Here is a 12300-nt window from a genome sequence, read left to right on the forward strand (position 1 = left end):
GCTAAATCTGGAATGTAAGATGAAAATAACTGAAATGAATCCATTCGTGTGCATCATCAGGCTTCAAATTCCACTTAGCTTTTTTCATTTAAATGAGCTGCTTATCCTCAACAGGGTCACCATGTTTTCACTCATCATTTCTCTCGATACCATTTGGCCACTTTTAATTGTGTTTCGTCTTCTCAGTCAGAGGAAGTGGTTATGTGTTTCCTGCCCCCCACCCCCACCCCACGAATCACACGCACACACCGACACACACACACACGTACACACAGCCTGAGCTGAAGTGAATGCAGAGAGAGGAGGGGAAAGCAGAGCACAAGCGAAAGAAGGTTAGCCAGCACCGAGTGAAGAAAATGGCGATCTCACAGGATGAATGCCTCCCCTCGTAGATGCTGCAAACGCGTTGAATTTCTTTAGCCTTACAGTCGGCTTTCCTTTCCACTCTGTTGCACTTTATACTTCAATGAGGTGAGCTTGCTTTTGTGGTGTTTTCTCAAGCTTTTTCTGTCGAGCTAATGCAGACCGGGAGTGTGGAGCAGGGAGACCGGGGGTCGGTGTAGATAAGTTGAGCAGCCGCTGTTGTTTGGTTAGCCGCGACCGAGCTAACACTGCAAGCCTTTTGCCCGTACAAGGGGCACTTGGCAAGGCGACTCAATTGCAGCACAGTTTACAAATGCGTAGACAAAATGCGGGGTTGTGTTTGCCTGCACATTACCAACCATTTCAAAGCGTCTTACGGACAAATACTTGTATTTGGAGGCGGCTTAACCTTGCGCCAAGCATACTAGTTAACCTCAGCTCGCCAGCTGTGCGTACATATCTGTCAAAATAGGTTATTCTGTCATTTGTAAGATATAAATGTCTATCTAGATTTACTTCCCAGAGAATTGTGCGGGCTGGGCTTTGTGTCCCATTATGTTTTCTACATTCACGGTTTTACAGTCGCTGCATTCGAAGTAACACCGGGTAAGTCAGCTAGCCCCTTCGTAGCTCTTAGCATTAGCAGCAATGCTAATTTGACGACGCAGGTTGCTCGGCGGTTACAGCGGTCAGTCGTCTGGCATTTTGGTCACTTGCGCCTTATACGCAGCTCTGTAAATGTCGATAAGCACCCACATTTTTGTGGCCATCTTATCATTTACTTGAATTGCTTATTGAAATTGTAAAACCTGCAGAATTGTGTTTCGAAGTGAGTGTTCAACGCCCTCTATCGGTGTAAAAAGCATCAACAGATCAACACAAGACCTCCGCTCCTCTGGTTTTGCAGTCATATTCACCGTACTTAATGCAGTGAGCCGACGGCAGTGTAAAGGCGACTCAACCGCGTTGTAATTTAATAAGATTATGTTTTTTTTTTTCCAAAAAAAAAAGACATCCCCTCAAGGCCATGTTTTTTTATTGCTGAACAAACCTCTGGCTCGAGAGAAGCCATGTTGGTTAAGCTGTAAGTCAGGCAACAGCTGAGATAATGGCCGATCAGGACCTGAGCTGTAACTTTGACCTACACGCACACTCTCACTCGCTGTCATCTTTACACGATTTCTCTTCACGTTGTAGGGTCCGAGCTTTAAGGGTCCCCGGTTGTGCATTGCCGTGTTTAGCAGCTCGACCTGCACTTCCACGCAGGCTACCTGCTTTGCACACCGAATTTACTGATGAGTCAGTTTGTTTTTGTTTGTTTTTTTGTTTTGGGGGTGGTTGCTGGAATGATGCGTTTCATCGTGTGCATTACTGAGATGTTTTGATTACGATGTTGCTCTCAGGACAGTTTTTTTTTTTTTTTAATTTATTTATTTTTTGGTCTTTTTCACTCGTGGCTGCTTTTTCAATGTAAACCGGTAAACTAAAGCAGGCACATGTCCAGGTTAAATAATAATTGCGTGTCACTAATGTGACGATTTTGTTTGATGGCAGTGTTCTTTTTTTTTTGTTTGTTTGTTTTTCTCCATTCAGAGATTTGGAATTGGAAGCTGTTGCCACCAAAGAAACTGAAGCATCATAACAGGTCAGTCTGTCACCATAAACTAACACACACACACACACACACACACACACACACACACACACACACACACTCACTCACTCGTATTCAGTTATTAGAAGCTGAAGTGCTGTAGGTGTTTTTAACACAAGTTATTACAATTCAGCTGCACACCAAGCTAGTTAGCACATTTTTTATGATAATGGCCCTCACTTTCAACAGGGTTTTCAGTTAAGAGTCGGTGTACATACGTGCCAGTCTAAGAGCATCAGTTTGCGTCAGTTTTCTGGCTGTTTCTCTTTAGATTATACAGGACTCTGTGTGGTGTGCTACCGAAGTGGGTGGGTGGGGGTTGTGTGTCTGTGTCTGTGTGTTTGGGGGGGGGGGGGGGCGCCTCCTGCTTATGCTAGCACATGCAGTTCCGTTTGAATTGAATTGGAGGGTCTGGGTTGGTCTAGGCCACATTGTGCTGATTAAGCTTTGCTGTTTTAAAATCGCTAAATGAGAAGCCAGGGTCCTGATGTTTTGTGTGTGTGTGCGTGTAGAGGTGTTTGAGCAGCTCATTGTTGTCATACAGTTGGTTGACACGCAGACACACAATAGCGCAACGAACCGCAACTTGTTCATCGCCTCGCTCAAAAGACACAGTTTTAATCTGTTCTCTGTTTTTGGAAGCTCGCATCTCTTGGCAGATCTAGTTTATCTGCTCAGTTTCCTGAACGGAGCTCTTGTTTTTTTTTTTCTTCTTTCTTGGTTTGATTTTGCTGTAATTGTCGAGACCCACATGATCAACTCACCGCTCCTCTGTTAGATGGAATGATGTGCTTTTGTGTTTGGGAATCATTAAAAGAAGATATCTATCCTCCTGCTGTGTGATAGTGATTCGTGGTTTTTGTGGTTTGGTAAGGTCCTCTGTTATGGTGGTTTGTTTGGGGCCGGTTGCTAAAGCTAGTTTATGTTTCACAGTTTCCGAGCACAGGGCCATATTTTCCAGCTGTGTGAATGACGGTGAACTGTTGTATTAATACTCTTAATATAAAACAGTTTGGATGAGTTGTCATTTATTTATTTTATTTATCTTTTTTTTTTTTTTTTTTTTCCAAGGCACGCTGCCGTCAGAGAAGTTTCTGCTTGAGGTCATTCCATCAAAGTTTTTAGGAAGTGTCTTTGTTGTCATGTTCAAAAAGACACTTTGTCCTTAAGTTAACAGATGGCGTTCTGTGGACGTTTCTGTAGCGGGCAAACAGTATCAGAAATGTGATTCTTTTGAGGCCCTTGTGGGGATTACATTCCTCTGCGCAAAAACTGAATACATGCACAGCACTCTACTCTGAAGCCCCTTAGCACGAGGAAACCTCAACTGTTAGTCATACTCTAGTCCCCTTTTGTTTTCTGGAGCCCTGTTCCTTTTTCAGTCTTAACAGGGGGGGGGGGAGAAGAAGAGGAGTGTCATAGGTAATTAGTTTGGAATGTTGCTATTTTACCTTTTGACTCTATCACTTTTGGCTATGTGGGCCCTTTTTTATGTTTTATTTTTTTTTTACATAACTTTTCTCTGATCTTGTTGTCGATCTAAACTTTGTTCTTAACAAAGTGCTAAAGCAAGCGCAACACAAAATGACTCCTAGCTAAAATGGCCAGGCTGAGATTGTCTTGTTTGGAATTTAATACTGCAGTGCCATAAATTCCCAAGACGTTGCAACATTTCTCCATTGGCTCTGCATTGGCCGGGGATCAGGTAGTTGACCATTGCCCCTCTGAGCCATTAAGCCACACCTGCAGATGGTCATGAGATTGGAACAAGTAAGGACAGCCGTGGAGAATTTGATGCAGTTGACCCTGCGCAGGCTCAGACAGGATGTGAGCCTCGCAAAGCCAGTTTTGCATAAACAAGTCGTCAGACTGTGGCTCTGCAAGTGCATCTTTAAAGTTTGAATCACAGTGTTAGTGTTTATGTTCAGCTGCATCAAACGGATTCATAGTTTTACAAACTGATCCAGGTCCTTTTTTTTTTTTTTTTTTTTTTTTTTACATCCCGTCACATTTACTTTTCAGCTTGCAGAACAACATGTTCCCAAAAATTTACATAATGCTCCTTTTATTCCTACACTAAGGCTACGGCTACACGAAAACGAAACGAGGTTTTTTTTGAAAACGGGTACGAAAATTCTTGCGACCACACGGAAACGCGCTGCTGTCCAGACGAAAACGATGAAACGATACAGTACACACGCCACTGTGTCACGCCACGCTGTGAGACAATAGAGAAGTGTTAAAATTGGCTCCCAGCGTCAACGTGTGACTGACGCAAAAACGTTTTAGCTGTAACAATGGAAACGAAACGAGGCCGTTTTCAAACTTTCCCACTCTGGAACCCGTTTTCAAAAACTATCGTTTTGGGGTAGTGGGAACGCCGGCTCCGTGTGGCCGCGACAGCGAAACGATAAGAAAAAGTATCGTTTACAGTGAAAAACGTTTCCGTGTAGCCGCAGCCTAAGATTGATGCCACATGTCAACCTTTGCTAAAATAAAAGAAGGTGATTTAATCTTTTAAAACTGTTCCTTTTTTTTTTTTTTTTTTTTTTTTTTAAGTATAGCTTGGTTAAATGAAAAACACTGCTGTGAAAGCTGGAAAGTTGAGTTGCTCTTTTCAGAGATATCACATTGCCTTCCTTGATTTGCTTTCACCTGAAATGAACTGGCCTCATTTTGACTGCAGCAAACGGATATGATGCAGCTTGGCTGGAGACGTCACATGTTGTCGTCGGCTCCAGGAAGCCTTTGCTGTTGGGATGTTTGTGGTTAAAAGTACCTGTCGTCTATTAATTGGCGATTACTTTCCTGTGCCGGCCTTGGCGCTGACACGCTTTGAGAACACACTAATGCAAATTAATGCAAACAATGTGCAAATTAGCCACGCGACTATCCTTCTGGCTTTTGTTCTTCAGGGACAGGCACATCTCAAGTCCTATCAGCTTATGTTTGAGTGTATGTCTGGTGTACTTTCCTGCAATCGATACAGTCTTTGACTTTGGTTGCTTCAATGGAGGACTACTCCTACGTAATCTTATAGTTTAAATCCTCAGATTTCTGATCACCACTTCATGAGAAGCCCTGGTTTATTTTTAGCGTTCCAGCTGTATTTGACAGCAGGCACGAAGAAGTTCACAAAGAGGACAGCTAAGTTTCAACAAGATCTCTTCTTTCTTGTGAATCTTGCAAGAGTAGTTGGCTTTGAATCATTCTCTTGACCGTCACAGATCTTTTAAAGTTTTGGAGATATTTGGGGCCAAGTTGTTGAGGCGTAACTGGGGCAAGTAGTAGACTTTTAGTGACTCAGCATGTTTGAAAGCTTTAATTTTAAATCTGCCCTCACACAGAGCATAACGATACCAACACAAGCCGATTAAAGCCTTTTCGCTCTGCTTGTAGTTGCAAGTTTGTCACCAGTGCTCTTGGAAACCACAGCTTCTAAGGATCCCAACTATCTGAGATAATCGGGCTTGTTTACAACTTATGATTGGACCACGGGCATCAGACCTCTTTACGGCGGGCCAGTGAACAGGGCTTCCAGCTGTCCCGGCCACGGGTGAATTTAGAAGAAAGAAAAAAATGAGACGTTACACTTGGTAAATGTGTGCCTCTGTAGAAAAAGCGAGCCATGTCCATTTGTGTCGTCCTGACCGCAGCATCCTCAGTGCAAAATAACTTGTGCGTCTGGGGTGTTGTGTTACCATTGTTGTGTCACCGAATCCTTTGGACTGGATGCCGTCAAAAGGCTTTCACGTTGCACTCGAACCAGATGTTTGCAGGTGTTTGCTGTTTTATTTTTCGACCGGTGAAAAAGGGTTCCAGCGATCTATTTCCAATATTTACTAATCTTTCATCCATCTGCTTCTAATTTTTTTTTTTTTCCCTCAGTCTCAAAATGTGAATTCATTTATTGACGTTCAACACGCCAAAGATTATATTTAGAGAGTAAATATTTCTGGAGAGCAGTGCCTTGTCGGCATCCAGCTGATGTGTATGTTAAAGTGAAAGTGTTGCATGTTTTGGTGTTGGCTTGGAGTACGTGTTTACACTCAGATTTGATTTTCTAGTACCAAGATGTGATAATAGCGAATCGTATAATAACTTTTGTGCACGTGAGACTTAATGGTGATGGAATAAGTTGTATAAAAAGTGTCGGTTGTCGTGTATTTAAGACAATCGCGGATGGGCGGTTATCGTGTAACCGGCCGTATTTGTTGTTACACATTAACTTTGACTCGGAAAGAGGACAAACGGAAAGCACGTGGTCGTTGCTTTCAGAAGGAGAGACGAAGTAAATGTGTGGAGGGTATTTTATTTTCAATGTTGAGTTGTTGCTTAATGAGCCAAATGTTGATCAGCAATTACTTGTCACGTGATTGGCAAAACTGCTTCATCTTTGTTGTATCCAGTTTCTTTAATGTTTACATGAAACACCTCTGAACTTTGGACTGGTGGTCATATAAAACAATTAATATGTAGGTATCTGCCAGGGTCACTGCCTTGTCTGTCCTACGTTTGAATTCGCAGATCGAGTGTCAGGTGCTTTATACAGGCTCTTGTAACTGAGTAGTTATTTAGTACTGTCTGACAGGAGAATAGGATAAAACCACCACCACCTCCCATTTTATTTTGGGGGAAGGGTGGAGGGGGGGGGGGGGGCTTGCTCGCAGTGCCCCCCTTCCCTCTCTCAGCTGTAGTTGTTGGGGGAAGGGCATTAGATGCCCCCATTCATGAACAGATGCTGTATGTGATGCGTATGCGTGCTCTCCAGGAGGGCTCCCACCATGCTCTGCGGTGGTTGTTGAGCCCAGAACCATCTGCTGAGGCACCTGATGGTTGAACGGGTGGGAACCGAGGGGGGAGGGGGCACATAAAAGGATGTTACAGAGATTTATTTGATTTTTTTTTAAAATCTCGAACAAAGTCGGTTAAAGCAAAAAGCTGTTATCAGTCATTTACACGTTGATCAGAGTAGTTTTGGTCAGTTGGCAGTGTTGGGTTGTGGTTAGAACTGGTGCCTCATAGCTTGGAGGGTCCTTGTTCAGATATCAGCTGGTTCGAGATCGGGGGCTTCTCTGTGGGATTTCTCAAGATGCTCCAGTTTCCTCCAGCCGTTCTAACAACTTCTGCTCACATTCTTGTGTGGGTCTGCTTTGGTATAATTAACTGGTAATCAGGTATACCAAGCCATTCCTGTATTCTAACTGTCCAACAGGGAAATCATCTTTAACGTAAGAGCTGCATGCGCTGCATAGATTAAACTCCTCTCACCACAATAGTGCCACAATATTCCTGAGAACCACTGTGCAATTGTGAAGTGAAGATGCTGCCAAATGATTAAGATCTGATGTTGCTACCATCGTGTGGGAGTCGTTGCAGCATCTTTGTGTGTATGTGCAAACGGAAGGGAAATGCTGTTCAGTAATCTATTTATCGGATTAGACTGCAGCCTGCAGCTCTCTCCTCGGGGCTAAATGGCACACCCACCAGGGCCAGTGCAGCTAAACTTAACTCTTACTGAGGGATAAGCGACAACCTCCCAAGAACACATTTACAATTAAATAAGTTCATCATTCCAGACCTCAAAGAGTAATTTTGTGTTTTCTTTCAGATATTATTAAAAATATTATGACTGAACCTTTGCAGCCCGTTTTGCTTTTCATAGTTCTGGTCAAAATCCCGATTGTTTGCATCCAGATTGTTTAGAGTTGGGTTTAGAATATGCAAGGAATCTTCACATCAAAGACGTTTAACTAAATTTCTTTGAACAGCGTATTTTGTCTGTAAAGAAGCGCATATTTATTAGAAAAACATTTGGATATGCGGTTTGATTTCAGTCCAAAACTTTTGAAAGTTTTCAAGCTCTTTGTCAGTCACTGTCACAGAAGTTCCATATGAAGAACAGACTATTTAGACTAAAGAATGTCCTCCTGTCGTCTACAGGGAACGCACCCACAGAGGGAAGAACAGTGGATGGAAGAGAGAGAAAGACGGAGAGTGTAACAAGAGAGGAGGATAAGAATCTACAGGACTGGAGAAAAGGTGAGATGCTTGTTTTAGTGATTTTATTTAGTTCAGTAAGTCCCTAATTTGGTGGACAGAATCTCACAATATTTTCTGCCTCTAATAGTTGACACGGTAAGCTCTTGCTCGGCGTTAAGCCTCACTGCTGGGCTCAAAACGTGAACTGGGAATAATGAATACCCATATTGAGTCATTTAGATGATTATCTTTGTAGATCTTGATGTAAAATAAGTGAACTCTGGAGCTGTGTGGTCCGTGCTCTTCTTCATTATTTCTGTCTCATTAGTGCAGGGCGCTTTGCTCCAGTGACAAAGCCGGTGTACTCTGCCATGTGACGTAGTGGTGTTTTCCATTTGAGTTGCTGCTCGTTTCCACTGAGTCCCGTTCTTAGGAACCTGCTGCTGTTACAAGGGAAACCTTCATAGCTGCAGTACGCAGGAAGTCCATTTTTGACCTTGAGGCTTCTTTTACTCTTTCTTTTGCTTTTGTCCTTTCCATTGCTGCCCTGAGTCGTCAGTTCTGTCTCCTTCTCTCACTCCTTATATCTGTAGATATTCTCCAGACAGATGTGCATTTCAGACTTGAGTTCTGTTGTATCACACTGTGAGCTGGTGCAACCATTTGCTTCTCCCAGATAATGGTTATACAGTAACAAGAGTGTGGTCATTGTCCTTCTGAAAGGCTCCGTCTCTTCTTCTCTAATCTTGGTATAATATGACAGTTTGATCCTACATTAGTGGAGGACCAGTAAGTTGTTAAGTGGATCATTCACTAATAGTGAAGCCAGTAGTTCTTCAGTTCCAGCTTTTGAAATATTTTCATGAGAAACAATCAGACATTTATGGATCAAACATTTTTTTTTATTGAAGTTGAGGCCCGACACATTTGGCCTGTGCCAAGAAGCTGCTTTAAAAAGGTCCTAACCTCAGTTGGTAACCTCTTTGGTTTTAGGGTGACCAGATGAGGTTGGCTGAAATTCGGGACGGGGCGCGCGCGCATGCGCATGCGCGGGTGGGCTGACTTACATGTACAGTAATAAAATGCTTTGTCGTTGGTGTTCTAGTGTAGATTGGGTATAATTGCAATAAAAGACGCACACTCCGGTAATATCGTGGCAAGTTCCAGTGTATTGGTATAACGTACACAGTCCAAAATTCCGGGGTTCATAAAATTAACATTAAAGTTAAAATTAACTTTAACTTTTAACATGACGAACGTACAAAACATCAAAACAGCGTGTTTCTTCCTACTGTTATGGCATTCGTGCAGTGTAGTTTACTACTAGCATGCAGTTTAACATCAGATTCTCCTCCGTGGGAAACGCCAAACTCCTTCCTGCACACTTTACAGAACGCCTTAAATTCATCCGTCAATTGTAAGCCATGAATATTTGCCCTCCCATTCCTTCCTGTACCTGCATTGTCGCTTTTGTTTTTTTGCTTGGTGGTGTGGCTCTTCGTCTGCCATTTCGCTAGCTGTTGTGTGTCAGTGAAAGTGAATTTTCGCGCCGGTCATTGTTCGCGCTTACTGTTGCAATGGAATGGAATTAGAATGTCCTAAAGATAACAAAATAGATACATTGTAGCCGGGGCAGCACGCAGCCACTTAACATTTGGGGCTGCGCAAGCAAGCAGCCTCTAGGTGGCACAGACGGCAGTAGCATTAGTTTGAGATGTGTACTTTACCTGGGGTTAAAAAGTAATTATTTGGCATAAGTTTAATTTTCGGGACAAGTACAGCCAGATTCGGGACAAAAGCTTAGAATTCGGGACTGTCCCGAATTTTTCGGGACATCTGGTCACCCTATTTGGTTTAAATGGCTCACTAGCCTTTCTCACGTATACGTTTTCAAGCCGGCACCGATGCACCTTTGCTGCGCATCATCTGTGAAAGTGCAGATGCGAGTTGGGGTCCGAAGTTGATCCGCAGCTGGTATCTTTCTCTGATTGACACGTGTGAATTATGCTCTGATAAAATGTAACCCGAGTGTGAAAGAGGCTCTTTGAGTTTAAAATTTTTTCTTACTTACTTACTTACTGAAAGTGATGGACATATGCTGCTTAAGCACGATAATTAGCTGGAGTAAACCTAGCTATTGAAGAATTTTCCTTTTATGTTAAGGCAGTTTGTTGTTAAATAGATTCAATTTGGGCTAAAATGACTTTGCAGCTCCCCTGCACTGCACTTTAGTTATGGTACAGGAATCTGGCATATGTGCCGGGGATCGGCACAGTACTAAAAGCAAAGTATAGTTGGCTTCAGCGAGAGGAAAATCCTCTGCCAGGCTAAAAAACATCAACTTCGCAGGAAAATTAAACACAGGTTTTGGCCAGTTATAGCAATTTGTTGAGCAGATGAAGCAGAAATATGTGGTTAGACAGTTACTTGAAAACCAAATGGATGACTGAATGATGGACAGTCTGATCAAGTCATACCTGCAGTCTGTTCTTTCATGCACCTTGTCTATGATTTCACTTTGGCATGTGTGGGGGGGCCCCCTCCAAACTCCTCCCAGAGCAGATGCGACAGCGAAGAAATGTGACAAGTGCTCTTATCTGCTCCTGCACACACTCACGCCGCACATGTAATCGCCTGCGCTGCACGCTGTTTTGATAGGGCCGCGTTCGTCACCCACACCTGCACCTCTGTGTCGCAGATCGAGCCTTTTCCTCAATACTTCCCTTTTCTTATTTGGTCTTTGAGTTCGACAAGCGAAAGGTGCAGGTTGTGTGTTTTTCACACCCTGGGTTCCCGTCGTCTTAAATGTTTATCCTTGAAGACATTCCCGTAGTTGAGAGGCACTGGTATGTGCTCCAAACACTGATGTCATCTTGCTTGGACAAGCCCAAAGGAATAAGGAGTGTTCGGGAATGTTCCCTTGACAACGGGGTCTTCCCTAAACAAGAGTTAAGTCAGCTCAAGAAAATGTATTTGGGATGGATTTTTTTTCTTCCTGAAAAAGGTTTTTCATTTAACAGTCGTCAAATAGAATAAAAGTTGCCAATAGTTTGGTTATAGCTTAGTATATGTGTATTGGCATCCATGATACATTTGTGGCCAAACATATGTGTTGATCTATGAACATAGTTACTTATGATAATGCAGAGCATGCTTTAAACTAAGAAGACTGCTAAAATCTGCTAAAATCTGGGTGGTTCATTCTGTCCCAACTCTCTCTACTTCTTTGTCTCTGACACACAACTGAGTGTTATACTATGTTTCAATTTAATTTGTATTTAATTACTATTCCCAGCTAAATTTACAGGTAATGGGGATGTTCCAAAATAAATTAACACTGGTTCAGCAAATATAACAAACTGCTCGGCCCTGCTCGCTCTACATCCACAGCTGAAATTTCTCACACAGACACACAAGACTTGTGCTAACAGTGAATTCTTACGGCAGCGGCAGCTCTTCAGGTGAGCCTAATGAGCCGGGCAGCTTAAACTAATAGTGAATTGGAATACACTTGAAAAAGACTCAGTATTCAGAGACTGTGTTTCTTTTTATGCGATGCACATTATGGAGGAGATGATGGCCGATGTTGAAAGGTTATTGTACGTAATGACTGAAGTTAAAGGGTTACACATTTTGTGGTCTGCACTATTGACAGCTTGTGTTTTTCCTGTTGCATCGTCTGTCCTCTGGTCTTTGTTGTCAAAGCAGTTAAAGAAAAGCTATTAAAAAGAAAGAAAAGAGAGAAAAAAAAAGCTTGAAAGTCCAGAATTCCCTGAATTGCAACACACCGTTAATATTTGAACAATTTACCAGATTCAGCACATAGATGAGTAAAATGCAGTGGTTTAGACATGTGACGTCATTTTCATTATGTTTATTGTGACATTGTTTGATGAATAGTTCATTCTTGTGACCTTCGTGATGGATTTTCTGTCAAATAGAAGCACACACTGTGTGTGTGACAGACTACAGGCTGTTCCAAATGTTTACAATGCGGTAATGACTGCTCAGCACTGAAAATGGTGGACACTCTAAACACTGATGCTATCTCGGGAGAAATGCATTCCATAGAACTTTTTTGTGATATAACGTGTGATGTTGTCTCACTGTGTCGGCCATAACAAATGAAAAGCATCATCCAGGGCAGCAATATTACTCGCAAAAGTGAAACGTGCTCGATCTTCTCAGAGCTGCAGCACTACATTGTTAACATCCGACGACGATGAACATTTCCATGTATCAGGAACGTTTGAGACTCTACGTCTACACCACTGATGTTTTTTGCCGTCGCAGCAATCCCT

At 42.6% G+C, this 12300-nt stretch overlaps 1 protein-coding gene across 2 annotated transcripts in view; it reads left to right on the forward strand.

The window, feature by feature from the left end:
* Positions 1–250: 250 nt before the first annotated feature.
* Positions 251–12300, forward strand: part of LOC142370839 (trinucleotide repeat-containing gene 6A protein-like) — a 35430-nt gene continuing 23380 nt past the window's right edge. Inside the window, exons 1-3 of one of the 2 annotated variants that reach the window (XM_075453342.1) lie at positions 251–471; positions 1957–2008; positions 7961–8059. The gene's annotated coding sequence lies outside the window, so the exon portion shown is untranslated. The remainder of the gene's footprint in view (positions 472–1956; positions 2009–7960; positions 8060–12300) is intronic. The other variant, XM_075453343.1, reaches the window with a different exon arrangement.

Source organism: Odontesthes bonariensis, chromosome 21 (genome assembly GCF_027942865.1).
Source record: "Odontesthes bonariensis isolate fOdoBon6 chromosome 21, fOdoBon6.hap1, whole genome shotgun sequence".
In the NCBI taxonomy this organism is placed as follows: Eukaryota; Metazoa; Chordata; class Actinopteri; order Atheriniformes; family Atherinopsidae; genus Odontesthes; species Odontesthes bonariensis.